Source organism: Lutjanus erythropterus, chromosome 11 (assembly GCF_056507025.1).
Source record: "Lutjanus erythropterus isolate fLutEry1 chromosome 11, fLutEry1.hap2, whole genome shotgun sequence".
Taxonomy (NCBI): domain Eukaryota; kingdom Metazoa; phylum Chordata; class Actinopteri; order Lutjaniformes; family Lutjanidae; genus Lutjanus; species Lutjanus erythropterus.
In genome coordinates this window covers 38695286-38709001 of record NC_139327.1, presented here as the reverse complement: position 1 = coordinate 38709001, position 13716 = coordinate 38695286, and the positions used below count along the sequence as shown (strand labels likewise).

Below are 13716 nucleotides of genomic sequence, written 5' to 3'. Positions count from 1 at the left end.
TAACTCTTACATGGTGTATATATTAGAGCAGTAACACCCAGGAGGTCTTCAGTGTGATTCTGTGACTCAGATGTGTGAAGCAGAACAGAGTCTTACTTCTTCAAATATTCATACACAGAATCCTGAATCAGAGCAACACTTTTAACTGCAACATTTCCTCTGAGAAGTGGGTAAACTAAACACAGTTTTGGCTGCAACGGAGAGACAAAGCCCCTTCTCTTCCCCTTTTCTTGGTAGGCTAGTTAAGAGGCTAGTTTTTTTTTTTATCCTCTTTAAATTGTGCCATGAATTCCACATAAAATGTTTTGATAATTTTGAGATAATTCAGAGTTTGGTCCTAAAGCTTTGGACAACAACGTCTCGCACAGAATCCATCACCTCGGCACATTTCACCTCCTTCCTCTAGAAGGACGGAAAAAGTATTAAAAGAGGTGAAAGTGCGACCATGTTGAGAGCTCCAGCTGAAGTAGAGTCAGGCCTGGATTATACTCCCGAACAGACGTGTGCGTGGACTTGAATAATCTGACGTTGATAAACAGCCTTTGTTTGATTCATGGCACAATTCAAACAGAATTTTTAAAAAAAATCTCTTGTTTTTGAGTACCATACATAATATTTCCAAAATAAGGTCCCGTGGTGACCCACCGGGAGCAGGGGGACTTTGCTTCTCTATGTGATGCTAAGGTAGCAGCTAGCTAATATAGTGTGTAAAGTCTTGTACAAAGTTAGCTGTGCTAATTCCTTTAAAGAAAAAATATTTATTAGCAACCATATATAATATTTACCTCAGGAGACAGTTAGTTTAGCTTAGCATAAAGACTGGAAGCAGGGAAAACTGCTAGCCTAGCTCTGTCCAAAGGTGAAGAAAAGCATACCAAAAAAATCGATAAATCACTAATTAACACAATATATTTTCTTTGTTTCTTAACAACAAAATAAAATGCAAAAAATTACACATAGTTTTACAGGGATTATCTGCTGGACTGTAGCTGGTTATCATCTCTATGCTAAACTACCACCTAAACACACCTGACCAAGCTGGTCTCATATTACCTTAACAACCTGAACCAATTATATGTTTTAGTTGTTTCTACCTCAAAGAAGACATCTATGCTAGCATTATTAGCACAAAACTGTGGTTTAAAATAGTAGGTAAGCTGCCTGGCTGGGTAAATCATCTAACTGTGTCTGCAAAATGTTTGAGGAACTAAAACTCCAGTCTGCTCACACAACCGCAGCTCTGTTGTATTTCCAATATAATCGCAGTAAAGAACAGCCTCCAGGGTATTATGACTTTTATTCTATTATTACTAACGCATGTGTATCATCTGTAAAAGTTTTCTTCAAAATAGTGTAGCAAGAAGAGAAAGCAAGAACTCTCTATATCTCTGATGAACAGAGAAGTTTTCCGCATGGCACGAATTCAGCTGTTATCGTTTGATTTTTCTGCACTAAACGTGACCATTGATGTGCATATTGTTATGAGAATCATCACATGTGAGCCAGGTCATGTGCATGTAAAAAAACAATGAGCCTGGAGTAGACAGTGTGACTGTGATGCTCCATGGAAGATGGATGTTATGTGTTAAAATATCAGATTTTTCTTAATTAAGAAATAGAAACCTCATTGGTTTGATCTTGGTTGTAAGGATACAAGGTCTTGCAAAAAGATCACAGTCCAAGCAGACAGATAGCAAATGGCTTTCTGTCAAATGGGAGCATGTGTTCCAGGATCCTAAGTTCCTAATGTCCTAAATCCCAGGGTCCTATGTTCCAGGGTCCTAAGATCCCAGAGTCACAGGTTCACAGGGTCCTAAGATCCCAGGATCATCAGGGACCTATGTTCCTAGGGTCTTAAGTTTGCAGGACTCCTATCTTCCCAGGGTCAAACTTCCCAGGGTCTTATGTTCCCATCATCCTCTGCTCTGTGCTAATATCTAACGCTTATCCCTTATGTGTGATGTAGAGCCGGGGAAAATAGGATCTTGGGATGTCATCTTGTTTGCTGATTTGCCGAATGCAGTCAACAAGGCAAATATCATCTCGTACTGATCTTCGTCTGATCAATCAGTGCATTCCTAGTCCTATATTCCCGGGGTCCTATGCTTCCAAGGTCCTATGTTCCCACAGTCCTATATTTCCAGGGTCCTATGTTCCTAGGGCCCTGTGTCTATGCTAATCTCTAATCCCTAACCCATTACGTGCCATAAAAACCTGGGGAACATAGAACCCTGGGAACACAGAAATTGCCCTGCCGTGGAATTAATGCAAAACTAGGGGGCACCATCGTAAAACCAAAAAACATAAAACATGCAGTAAAAGTGAGGTACAGATCCAATCTGTGCGCTGTAGCAAACAAAAAAAATGCAACTTAATTTCAGTTGGACTTTAATGTCATTTGAGTGAAACGTGTCAACAACTTTTGGATGGATTGCCATGAAAAATGGTACAAACATTCATGTTTGGTGATCCTCTGTTTTTTTTTTTTTTTTTTTTTTTTATTCTAGTGCCACCATCTGGTCAAAGTTTCAGTGTCAAATACTTACTTACCTACTTTATTTGCAAATACCTGCAAAACGAATGATGTTCTCGTTGTCCTCAGCTGTATTTACTAACACACTGAACTCAGATGGTTGACACTGTAAACATACCAGCTTAACATCAGCATATTAGCATTGTCATAGATAGCTGCAGGGATGACAGATTTTTTTGGGGCGACCTTGAAGTTAGCACCGCTCTCGTTCCCTCCACAACAAGCTGATGGTATTTGTCCACTAGATGTTTGATTAGTGCAGAAAATAAACTTTGTAGTGCAAAAAAAGTTTGATACTTGCAGGTCTTGTTCAGCAAGATAATCCTCACAAATCACCACTAACTTTATGATGCTTGAAGCGTAAATGTCATCGCCAGAAGTAAGCTAATGTTAGGTTATGAATGAACTACAGCGCTAGTGTTCGCTGTGTTGACGTTAAATGTCCTTGATGGCCTCTGTAGTCTCATTTAGCCACTTGATAGCAACTGTCTTTTTTTAAGGCATGAAAAAGCTTCAAAATTCATGAGTGGGGTATTTACTGTGCACAGTGGTTTCCAGATTCTAGGACTCATTCCTGCAGCACTCTATTGTAAGCATGTTAGCATTTAGCTCAAAGCATGGCTGTGCTAAAGTGCAGTCTAACAGAGCTGCTAGCATGACTGTTCAGGCATAATTCCCAGTCTTATCTGCATGTCTGTGTGGTGATGAAGCTGCCATGTGTTATTTGCTCTGTACTTTGTACCAAATGGGAACTTTGGAGGTGACAGGGGACATTCACAGGACAGTAGGTGGGAGGGTGGGAGTCAACAGTGCCCCAGGATCCATTAAATCCCACCATCACCTCAGCCTGAGGCCGACTGAATCAGAGCTCGAGCGGTCTCCCAGAAACAAAATGGCTCCTCTATTGTTTTTCTAATCATTTCAGTTTCATGTTTTTTACCAGGTCGTTATTGTTTATTCAGGAGGCAAACACTTGAATAATTGATGTCATTGCATTTCAGAGGAAAACTAGGAGAACATTTTCTCCCTATGCAGTTGCACTCTTGTCCCGACTCCTGCTCGTTTAATTTCAGCCGTCAGTGTACGTTTGTGTGAAACCTTTAAGAGGCATTTTATTTTAGCTTACAGATGTACTTTTCCCCCCCGCTTTGCCTTCACCCTCTTGGTTTCTCAGAGGGTTGGTTGTTGAGCTGTTAACTGTGGTTTCATGTGGTTGATTGTACTTTTTTTTATGTCTTCTTTTATTTTCTTGTGGGACTGGATTCTTGTCACTTGTGACAACAAAAATACGAAGAAAAACACAGCTTCCATCTGCCCTAGAAACAGACAACTGCCTTTTGTGAGCATTTCAAAACAATGGAAAAGTTCTGCCATCAGTTGACTCTATTTTAATTAACGTTCATGAAACATCAAGAGCTGATGTGTAAATGCAAATAACGCAGTTTGCTTGTTCTTAAGTAAAATATGTCCAAAATATTAACTTGTGTTGTTTTTAGCGATGCTAGCTGCCTGGCTCTAGGAATGAGTGTTGGTCAGTCCAGACTCTCACAAATTTCTGTTCAGGTGATTCTGACTTTTCTTTCAGCGCCACTATGAGATTTACATCTGTGGTTTCAAGTTGAGTATCTCAACAACTATTGGATGGATTATTACTCAGATATTCATGTCCCCTTATGGTGTGTTCACACATAAAGCAAAGTGAATTTTTTTGTCTGCGCCCTAAACAGCTAGAACACGTTAGCTGTAAGCTAGCAACAGCAGGCACAGGTGCCCTGTGTGTCTGACTGAAGTCATCAGTCACAGGAGACCTTTCTGCCCAGTGCTACAACTGAATTTTCCGCTCAACTCGAATAATTACACCTCACATGAATTTCAAGTATTCGTGCCATTTGCATTAACCAGCAGAAATTTGCGTCTAATCACATATTTGCATCGCCTGTGTATGTAATTGTACCGTGCAAAGAATTTGCTTCACTGTCTGTGTGAACACAACTCTTAATCCAGCGCCATCATCAGATCAAATTGTGTCCAATACTTTAATTGACTCCCGACCCTTATGTGAACTTTCTCATTTCCTGTTTCCTGTACTTAGATGATGTGTGCTGGGCTCGTCTGTGTTGAAAAGAAAACCACATTTTGTAGATGGTTAAAAGGTGTGACATGTAAAAGCTACATAGTTGTATCATATGTTAGCTAATGTTAGCAATTTGCAAGCTAACTAGCTAATCTACATCAATGGTTAGCTAGCTAGTTACAGATGATAGCTAATATTCCCAAACTGCAAGCTAACTAGGCAGCTGGTCTAGATCTGCTAGCCACTTAAGATGTGACTATATACTATTTAGGTTTCTTTTTACAGCATCTTCTAACTGTTTTTATAATGTGGTTTTCTTTTCAATGTAAACAAAGTGAGCACATACAGGAAGCAGGAAAGGAGAAAGCTGACTAAGGTAGCAACCTTGTTATCGGAGGGAGACTTAGAACGGGTCAATTTAATTGGTGTATATGCGTCAATACTTTAATTGATGATGGTGGTTATGCTAACATCGTCACTGTGCGTGTGGTAGCATCATGGACGTGATGCTACCATTTAGCTCAAAGCCCAGCTATGCTTAAGTGCGGCCTCACAGAACTGCTAGCATGGCTAAAAAACCTTTAGTCCTGTTTTCTGGTTAAATATTGGATATTGTACTTCTTCAATCCCACTTTGGGTACACATGGATCATGTTGTTAGCCAGTTTAAAAAGTGTGTGTGGGGGGGGTCACAAGTAGGTTTATTTTAGGGGATCACGAGCCAAGATGGCTGGGAACCACTGATGTAACGTCCGCGCTACCTGAATATTATATTTCACTTTCACAGAGGCTATAAAACCCACTTCATGGCTCTAAACTGTGGGTCATGACCCTGCGTCTCTGGTTTCATTTGCTGTATTTTTAACCCTGCATGCATCAGATTCCAAAACCAGTGCTGTAAATGTTTAAGTCAAACTGCTTCTGTTGAATGAATTATTATTATAATTATTATTAATGTTGTATTTTGAAGCTTCCCCATCGTGTTACAAAAGCCGTCTGTGAACCGTTTACATGATGTTTGGTTAATGACTTTATGTTTCAGGTGTCACGTCAGCCATTTTCTCTGTGTGAGCAGGAGGTCGTGACAATCGAGAGTGAAACACATCTGTCTGGATGTTCTGATGAAAACAATACATGTATTTAAAACTTAAAAACTGAGGCCATCTGCCAATAAAGAACAACAACAAAATGGCTCTGGATCTCATTCTTAAAGAATCAAAGTTAAAAGACTTTTTTTCATCTTTAATAAGTTGAATTTTTTTAGTCTTTAATAACTTTACATAAAATTGATATATATCACGCTATACACACAATATGCTTTAAATAAATAAAATAAAAATTCAGACCAATGACAGAGTGTTTAGGACCAGAAGTGTGGTGGGAGGTGTAATGCAGGTGTTTGTCCACTGGGTGGCTTCAAAGCACCGTCTTAATGTTTTTAATGACACCGCTGGTTTTTCTAACCTTTATTCAGCATCATTAAAATAAAAAATAGGCAGTATCATTTCAATCAGAACACTAAAATAAAATAAACAAAACAAACCCAAATAGCACTAATAAATAAAGTAATACAATTACAATAAAAAAGTAGATAAATTAAATGAAAGAGGGATTTAAATAAAATATAATTCAAGTAAATCAGATAGTCTCAAGGCTCTTCTACTAAGACTAAGAGAATTTTTTGAAATAAAAGAATCAGCTATTTGATTTATGTATGTAAAAATGACCTATAATTAAAATATTATTACATAAAAGTTTACAGTCTTTGTTTTGCAAAAGAACAATTGAAAGGATTACATTCTTTTTAACCAACCGCATCAGTTTCCAATCTGTGTCTGGAGAGATGAAAAAGTAACACCTATCAGAGGTGTGGATTTCATTACTTGATTTGTTCAGAAAGAACCGCTAATTAATTAAGTGGTCAGCGCTGGTACGTATACAACACGGCAAAAAGAGGTTGTGTCCGTCCTGTGTAGGTGCTTTTAAATGACTTTAATCAGGTAGTTGCTTCTTTTATCATCTGAATTTGAGCAAATACTAGTTAACTTTTCAAGGCCCTGACTGTTGTCTGTTTCCTTCTGTTGTCATTTCAGATTTGAAAGATTGCGAAAGCAATTTTTTTTAGAGGTGTGGGTTTCATTTTTTGATTTGTTTGAACAAAAATACAAGCTTTCCCAGGTCTACAGAGTTGAACCAGTGACCCAAGGATACCTGTCATTAACAACCTGTCCGCTCTACCAACTAAACCATCAAAACCAGGAGCACACAACCTTGGATTCCCAAAGAGTTAACAGCAGCAAAGCAAACAGTCACCTACAGACACTCTATGTACAGTATAGGCTCTAACACTGGTGCGTGTGAAGCTGGCCATCTAATGTGGCACTGGATGTGGATGAACCTTAAAATCCACACCTCTGAAATATATTCATTTTGCATAACTCCAAACAGCTGGAAACCCATGAAAAGCTCATCCTTCGAGCCGGAGTTGAACCAGCGACCTAAGGATACCTGTCATTAACAACCTACAGTCCTCCGCTCTACCAACTGAGCTATCGAAGGGAACACAGAGGTCAGCATCCTAACGACTTACAGCGACATGACAAACAGCCACGCATCTTACTCTGCGTACAGCATTACCTCATTCAATACGGTTACTTTAACCACAAATTTACTGAAGATTGAAATTGGCTACTTAATGTACCAAAGGACCTGAGAAAGTGAGAAAATTCAGATGATGAAGAAATCAATAACCTGGTTAAAATCATTTGAGAGCAGCTACACAGGACGACCATAACCTCTTTTTGTCATGTTGTATATGTGTCAGTGTTGACCACTTTAATTAGAGGATGTGGACGAGCATCTTCTTTCAGAACAAATCAAGTAACGAAATCCACACCTCTGAAATCTATGACTTCTGCATAACTCCAAACAGTTGGAAACGCACGAAAAGCTCATCCTTCGAGCCGGAGTTGAACCAGCGACCTAAGGATACCTGTCATTAACAACCTACAGTCCTCCGCTCTACCAACTGAGCTATCGAAGGGCACACACAGTCAGAAATCAGAAAGAGTTACAGTGAAATAACAAACAGTCACCTGTCTTACTCAATGTACAGTAGCTCATTCAATACTGTTACTTTAACCACAAATTTACTGAAGATTGAAATTGGCCACTTAATGTACCAAAGGACCTGAGAAAGTGAGAAGATTAAGATGATGAACAAATCAACTACCTGGTTAAAACCATTCAATACCAGCTACACAGGACGATGTGTCAGTGTTGACCACTTTAATCAGAGGATGTCAACGAGCATCTTCTTTCAGAACAAATCAAGCCATGAAATCCACACCTCTGAAATCCATGACTTTTGCATCTCTCAAGACATAAGTTGTAGACTAATGAAAAAGCTCATCCTTCGAGCCAGAGTTGAACCAGCGACCTAAGGATACCTGTCATTAACAACCTACAGTCCTCCGCTCTACCAACTGAGCTATCGAAGGGAACACAGAGGTCAGCATCCTAAAGACTTACAGCGACATGACAAACAGCCACGCATCTTACTCTGCGTACAGCATTACCTCATTCAATACGGTTACTTTAACCACAAATTTACTGAAGATTGAAATTGGCTACTTAATGTACCGAAGGACCTGAGAAAGTGGAAAAATTCAGATGATGAAGAAATCAATAACCTGGTTAAAATCATTTGAGAGCAGCTACACAGGACGATGTGTCAGTGTTGACCACTTTAATCAGAGGATGTGAACGAGCATCTTCTTTCAGAACAAATCAAGCCATGAAATCCACACCTCTGAAATGCATTAGTTAAGTAGTTAATCTCTAGACACAAATTATAGACAAATGAAAAGCTCATCCTTCAAGCCGGAGTTGAACCAGCAACCTAAGGATACCTGTTATTAACAACCTACAGTCCTCCGCTCTACCAACTGAGCTATCGAAGGGCACATGCTGCTTCAAATCAGAGAGACTTACAGCGACATGACAGCCACCTGTCTTACTCAACATGTAGTAGCTCATTTAATACTGTTACTTTAACCACAATTTACAAAAGATTGAAGTTGGCCACTTAATGTACCAAAGGACCTGAGAAAGCTTTTATTTTTGTCCTAACAAATCAAGCAACAAAACCCACAGCTCTGAAAAAAACTGTCTTCAAAATCTTTCAAATCTGAAATGACAACAAAAGGAAACACACAAAAGGCAAGGCCTTCAGGCCAGAGATACTTCAGTGAAAAGGTAATAAGTGTTTGCTGAAATCCAGATGACAAAGACATTGTCATCGTCCTGGCTGAGCACCTGCGTAGATGCTCTCAAATGACTTTAACCAGGTAGTTGCTTCGTTCATCATGTTGCGTATATGTCAGTGTTGACCGCTTCATTTATCAGTGTATGTTGATGAACAACTTCTTTTTCCGAGCAAATCAAGCAATGAAATCCACACCTCTGAAATCTATGACTTTTGCATCTCTCAAGACATAAGTTGTAGACAAATGAAAAGCTCATCCTTCGAGCCGGAGTTGAACCAGCGACCTAAGGATACCTGTCATTAACAATCTACAGTCCTCCGCTCTACCAACTGAGCTATCGAAGGGAACACAGAGGTTAGTATCCTAACGACTTACAGCGACATGACAAACAGCCACGCATCTTACTCTGCGTACAGCATTACCTCATTCAATACTGTTACTTTAACCACAAATTTACTGAAGATTGAAATTGGCTACTTAATGTACCAAAGGACCTGAGAAAGTGGAAAAATTCAGATGATGAAGAAATCAATAACCTGGTTAAAATCATTTGAGAGCAGCTACACAGGACGACCATAACCTCTTTTTGTCATGTGGTATATGTGTCAGTGTTGACCACTTTAATCAGAGGATGTGAACGAGCATCTTCTTTCAGAACAAATCAAGCCATGAAATCCACACCTCTGAAATGCATTAGTTAAGTATTTAATCTCTAGACACAAATTATAGACGAATGAAAAGCTCATCCTTCGAGCCGGAGTTGAACCAGCGACCTAAGGATACCTGTCATTAACAACCTACAGTCCTCCGCTCTACCAACTGAGCTATCGAAGGACACACACAGTCAGAAATCAGAAAGAGTTACAGTGAAATAACAAACAGTCACCTGTCTTACTCAATGTACAGTAGCTCATTCAATACTGTTACTTTAACCACAAATTTACTGAAGATTGAAATTGGCCACTTAATGTACCAAAGGACCTGAGAAAGTGAGAAGATTAAGATGATGAACAAATCAACTACCTGGTTAAAACCATTCAATACCAGCTACACAGGACGATGTGTCAGTGTTGACCACTTTAATCAGAGGATGTCAACGAGCATCTTCTTTCAGAACAAATCAAGCCATGAAATCCACACCTCTGAAATCCATGACTTTTGCATCTCTCAAGACATAAGTTGTAGACTAATGAAAAAGCTCATCCTTCGAGCCAGAGTTGAACCAGCGACCTAAGGATACCTGTCATTAACAACCTACAGTCCTCCGCTCTACCAACTGAGCTATCGAAGGGAACACAGAGGTCAGCATCCTAAAGACTTACAGCGACATGACAAACAGCCACGCATCTTACTCTGCGTACAGCATTACCTCATTCAATACGGTTACTTTAACCACAAATTTACTGAAGATTGAAATTGGCTACTTAATGTACCGAAGGACCTGAGAAAGTGGAAAAATTCAGATGATGAAGAAATCAATAACCTGGTTAAAATCATTTGAGAGCAGCTACACAGGACGATGTGTCAGTGTTGACCACTTTAATCAGAGGATGTGAACGAGCATCTTCTTTCAGAACAAATCAAGCCATGAAATCCACACCTCTGAAATGCATTAGTTAAGTAGTTAATCTCTAGACACAAATTATAGACAAATGAAAAGTTCATCCTTCGAGCCGGAGTTGAACCAGCGACCTAAGGATACCTGTCATTAACAACCTACAGTCCTCCGCTCTACCAACTGAGCTATCGAAGGGCACATGCTGCTTCAAATCAGAGAGACTTACAGCGACATGACAGCCACCTGTCTTACTCAACATGTAGTAGCTCATTTAATACTGTTACTTTAACCACAATTTACAAAAGATTGAAGTTGGCCACTTAATGTACCAAAGGACCTGAGAAAGCTTTTATTTTTGTCCTAACAAATCAAGCAACAAAACCCACAGCTCTGAAAAAAACTGTCTTCAAAATCTTTCAAATCTGAAATGACAACAAAAGGAAACACACAAAAGGCAAGGCCTTCAGGCCAGAGATACTTCAGTGAAAAGGTAATAAGTGTTTGCTGAAATCCAGATGACAAAGACATTGTCATCGTCCTGGGTGAGCACCTGCGTAGATGCTCTCAAATGACTTTAATCAGGTAGTTGCTTCGTTCATCATGTTGCATAGTGTTGACCGCTTCATTTATCAGTGTATGTTGATGAACTTCTTCTTTTTCCGAACAAATCAAGCAATGAAATCCACACCTCTGAAATCTATGACTTTTGCATCTCTCAAGACATAAGTTGTAGACTAATGAAAAGTTCCTCCTTCGAGCCGGAGTTGAACCAGCGACCTAAGGATACCTGTCATTAACAACCTACAGTCCTCCGCTCTACCAACTGAGCTATCGAAGGGAACACAGAGGTCAGCATCCTAAAGACTTACAGCGACATGACAAACAGCCACGCATCTTACTCTGCGTACAGCATTACCTCATTCAATACAGTTACTTTAACCACAAATTTACTGAAGATTGAAATTGGCTACTTAATGTACCAAAGGACCTGAGAAAGTGAGAAAATTAAGATGATGAACAAATCAACTACCTGGTTAAAACCATTCAATACCAGCTACACAGGACGATGTGTCAGTGTTGACCACGTTAATCAGAGGATGTGAACGAGCATCTTCTTTCAGAACAAATCAAGCCATGAAATCCACACCTCTGAAATGCATTAATTGCACATATCTCTAGACACAAATTATAGACGAATGAAAAGCTCATCCTTCGAGCCGGAGTTGAACCAGCGACCTAAGGATACCTGTCATTAACAACCTACAGTCCTCCGCTCTACCAACTGAGCTATCGAAGGGCACATGCTGCTTCAAATCAGAGAGACTTACAACGACATGACAGCCACCTGTCTTACTCAACATGTAGTAGCTCATTTAATACTGTTACTTTAACCACAATTTACTAAAGATTGAAGTTGGCCACTTAATGTACCAAAGGACCTGAGAAAGCTTTTATTTTTGTCCTAACAAATCAAGCAACAAAACCCACAGCTCTGAAAAAAACTGTCTTCAAAATCTTTCAAATCTGAAATGACAACAAAAGGAAACACACAAAAGGCAAGGCCTTCAGGCCAGAGATACTTCAGTGAAAAGGTAATAAGTTTTAAAAAGTCTTCAATTCAGATGATGAAGGAAGCAAGTACCTGGTTAAAGTCATTCAAGAGCATCTACACAGGTGCTCGTCCAGGACGATTACAATCTCTTTGCTATGTTGCTTATATGTCAGTGTTGACCGCTTCATTTATCAGTGTATGTTGATGAGCTCCTTCTTTCTGAACAAATAGAGCAATGAAATCCACACCTCTGAAATATATTCATTTTGCATAACTCCAAACACAAGTTGGAAACCCATGAAAAGTTCATCCTTCGAGCCGGAGTTGAACCAGCGACCTAAGGATACCTGTCATTAACAACCTACAGTCCTCCACTCTACCAACTGAGCTATCGAAGGGCACACAGAGGTCAGCATCCTAAAGACTTACAGCGACATGACAAACAGCCACGCATCTTACTCTGCGTACAGTATTACCTCATTCAATACTGTTACTTGTACCATGTCTACTGAGGCAAGAACGCTGAGTCATCATCTGTTTGTCCATTACAATTCTGAGGAAGTTTAAATGTTTAAAAGTTTAAAAGAAAGTTGCATCTTATTACACGAAAAGGTGGACACTTCCATAATGGTGAAAACTGGCACAAGAGAACAACATATCTGTTATGTTGGACAAATATGAAACAGTAACTGCCTGCAGACTTTTTGGGTGCAGACGCCCCCTGTCTGTCAAACTGCTGGCTGATAAAATAGCTACAAAAGTATGGAGGACAAAAAGTGACTTATTTGTCAATAAATAAATGAATACATGCTGAAGTATATAGAGAAAAACAAACAAACGGCCACCACAACAGTGACAGAATGTCAAAAGTAATATTTCCCCATTTATCTGATAATTTTGACTTTTGAACTGATGATTCAAACCTTTTTTAACTTACAATTTCAATGTTGTTGTCATAATTTCGACTTTTTTAAATTTCATAATTATAATTTTTAACTAATATTTTTTTTTCATCTCATAATTTTAACCTTTTATCTCATAATTATGACCTTTTTTTTATCTCAGAATTTTGACCTTTTATATCAGTTATGACATTTCTTATAATTTTGACCTTTAACTCATACTTCTGATTTTTTTATGTTGTAATTTTGACTCTTTTTTTAGCTCATAAACATGACTTTTTGTAATTTGATTTGGACCTTTAATGCCTTCTTATATTCTAATTAGGACTTTTTAATCTCACAATTCCGACGTTTTATCTCATAATTGCCTGACATCAGAGGTATGTTTTCTTTTACTGGCGGAAATGGGTTTTTACATTATGAACAAAGTAGTATACCCCAATTAATGCTTTCACCAAACTATTTATGTAAGTCATTAACTATCAAATTAAAAAAATCTGATTCTGATTCAGTTGGCTTAAGGCAGAACCAGTGACTGAAAATTACTTTTTTCAGTTTTTAAAATGGGTAATTGACATTCAAATGCAAAACACTGAAGTGCTGTACGGAGATTTCCATGATTTGTTCTGTGAGGTCAGAGGTATAATTGTACCAGTCCTCGTTAGTATAGTGGACAGTATCTCCGCCTGTCACGCGGAAGACCGGGGTTCGATTCCCCGACGGGGAGTGTACAATCTTTTCCACTGTGCCACTGTGTCTTTCACAACGCTAACAACGAGGTTATGGCCGTAGTCCGTGAAGGCAACAATGAGGCGATATTAACCGACAGT

General features: G+C 39.0%; 12 non-coding genes across 12 annotated transcripts; 1 reads left to right on the top strand and 11 right to left on the bottom strand.

Annotated features, from left to right (window-relative positions):
- Window positions 1-7076: 7076 nt before the first annotated feature.
- trnay-gua (transfer RNA tyrosine (anticodon GUA)) lies at window positions 7077-7165 on the bottom strand. Its single transcript is given in 2 exon segments — window positions 7077-7112; window positions 7129-7165. It is a non-coding gene; the product is annotated as a tRNA-Tyr (tRNA).
- Window positions 7166-7560: 395 nt separating this feature from the next.
- trnay-gua (transfer RNA tyrosine (anticodon GUA)) lies at window positions 7561-7649 on the bottom strand. Its single transcript is given in 2 exon segments — window positions 7561-7596; window positions 7613-7649. It is a non-coding gene; the product is annotated as a tRNA-Tyr (tRNA).
- A 368-nt stretch (window positions 7650-8017) lies between these two features.
- Window positions 8018-8106, bottom strand: trnay-gua (transfer RNA tyrosine (anticodon GUA)). The gene is given in 2 exon segments: window positions 8018-8053; window positions 8070-8106. It is a non-coding gene; the product is annotated as a tRNA-Tyr (tRNA).
- Window positions 8107-8479: 373 nt separating this feature from the next.
- On the bottom strand, window positions 8480-8568 carry trnay-gua (transfer RNA tyrosine (anticodon GUA)). Its single transcript is given in 2 exon segments — window positions 8480-8515; window positions 8532-8568. It is a non-coding gene; the product is annotated as a tRNA-Tyr (tRNA).
- Window positions 8569-9129: 561 nt separating this feature from the next.
- On the bottom strand, window positions 9130-9218 carry trnay-gua (transfer RNA tyrosine (anticodon GUA)). Its single transcript is given in 2 exon segments — window positions 9130-9165; window positions 9182-9218. It is a non-coding gene; the product is annotated as a tRNA-Tyr (tRNA).
- A 401-nt stretch (window positions 9219-9619) lies between these two features.
- On the bottom strand, window positions 9620-9708 carry trnay-gua (transfer RNA tyrosine (anticodon GUA)). Its single transcript is given in 2 exon segments — window positions 9620-9655; window positions 9672-9708. It is a non-coding gene; the product is annotated as a tRNA-Tyr (tRNA).
- A 368-nt stretch (window positions 9709-10076) lies between these two features.
- On the bottom strand, window positions 10077-10165 carry trnay-gua (transfer RNA tyrosine (anticodon GUA)). The gene is given in 2 exon segments: window positions 10077-10112; window positions 10129-10165. It is a non-coding gene; the product is annotated as a tRNA-Tyr (tRNA).
- A 373-nt stretch (window positions 10166-10538) lies between these two features.
- trnay-gua (transfer RNA tyrosine (anticodon GUA)) lies at window positions 10539-10627 on the bottom strand. The gene is given in 2 exon segments: window positions 10539-10574; window positions 10591-10627. It is a non-coding gene; the product is annotated as a tRNA-Tyr (tRNA).
- Window positions 10628-11181: 554 nt separating this feature from the next.
- Window positions 11182-11270, bottom strand: trnay-gua (transfer RNA tyrosine (anticodon GUA)). The gene is given in 2 exon segments: window positions 11182-11217; window positions 11234-11270. It is a non-coding gene; the product is annotated as a tRNA-Tyr (tRNA).
- A 370-nt stretch (window positions 11271-11640) lies between these two features.
- On the bottom strand, window positions 11641-11729 carry trnay-gua (transfer RNA tyrosine (anticodon GUA)). Its single transcript is given in 2 exon segments — window positions 11641-11676; window positions 11693-11729. It is a non-coding gene; the product is annotated as a tRNA-Tyr (tRNA).
- Window positions 11730-12293: 564 nt separating this feature from the next.
- trnay-gua (transfer RNA tyrosine (anticodon GUA)) lies at window positions 12294-12382 on the bottom strand. The gene is given in 2 exon segments: window positions 12294-12329; window positions 12346-12382. It is a non-coding gene; the product is annotated as a tRNA-Tyr (tRNA).
- Window positions 12383-13541: 1159 nt separating this feature from the next.
- trnad-guc (transfer RNA aspartic acid (anticodon GUC)) lies at window positions 13542-13613 on the top strand. The gene has a single exon. It is a non-coding gene; the product is annotated as a tRNA-Asp (tRNA).
- The last annotated feature ends 103 nt before the right edge of the window (window positions 13614-13716 follow it).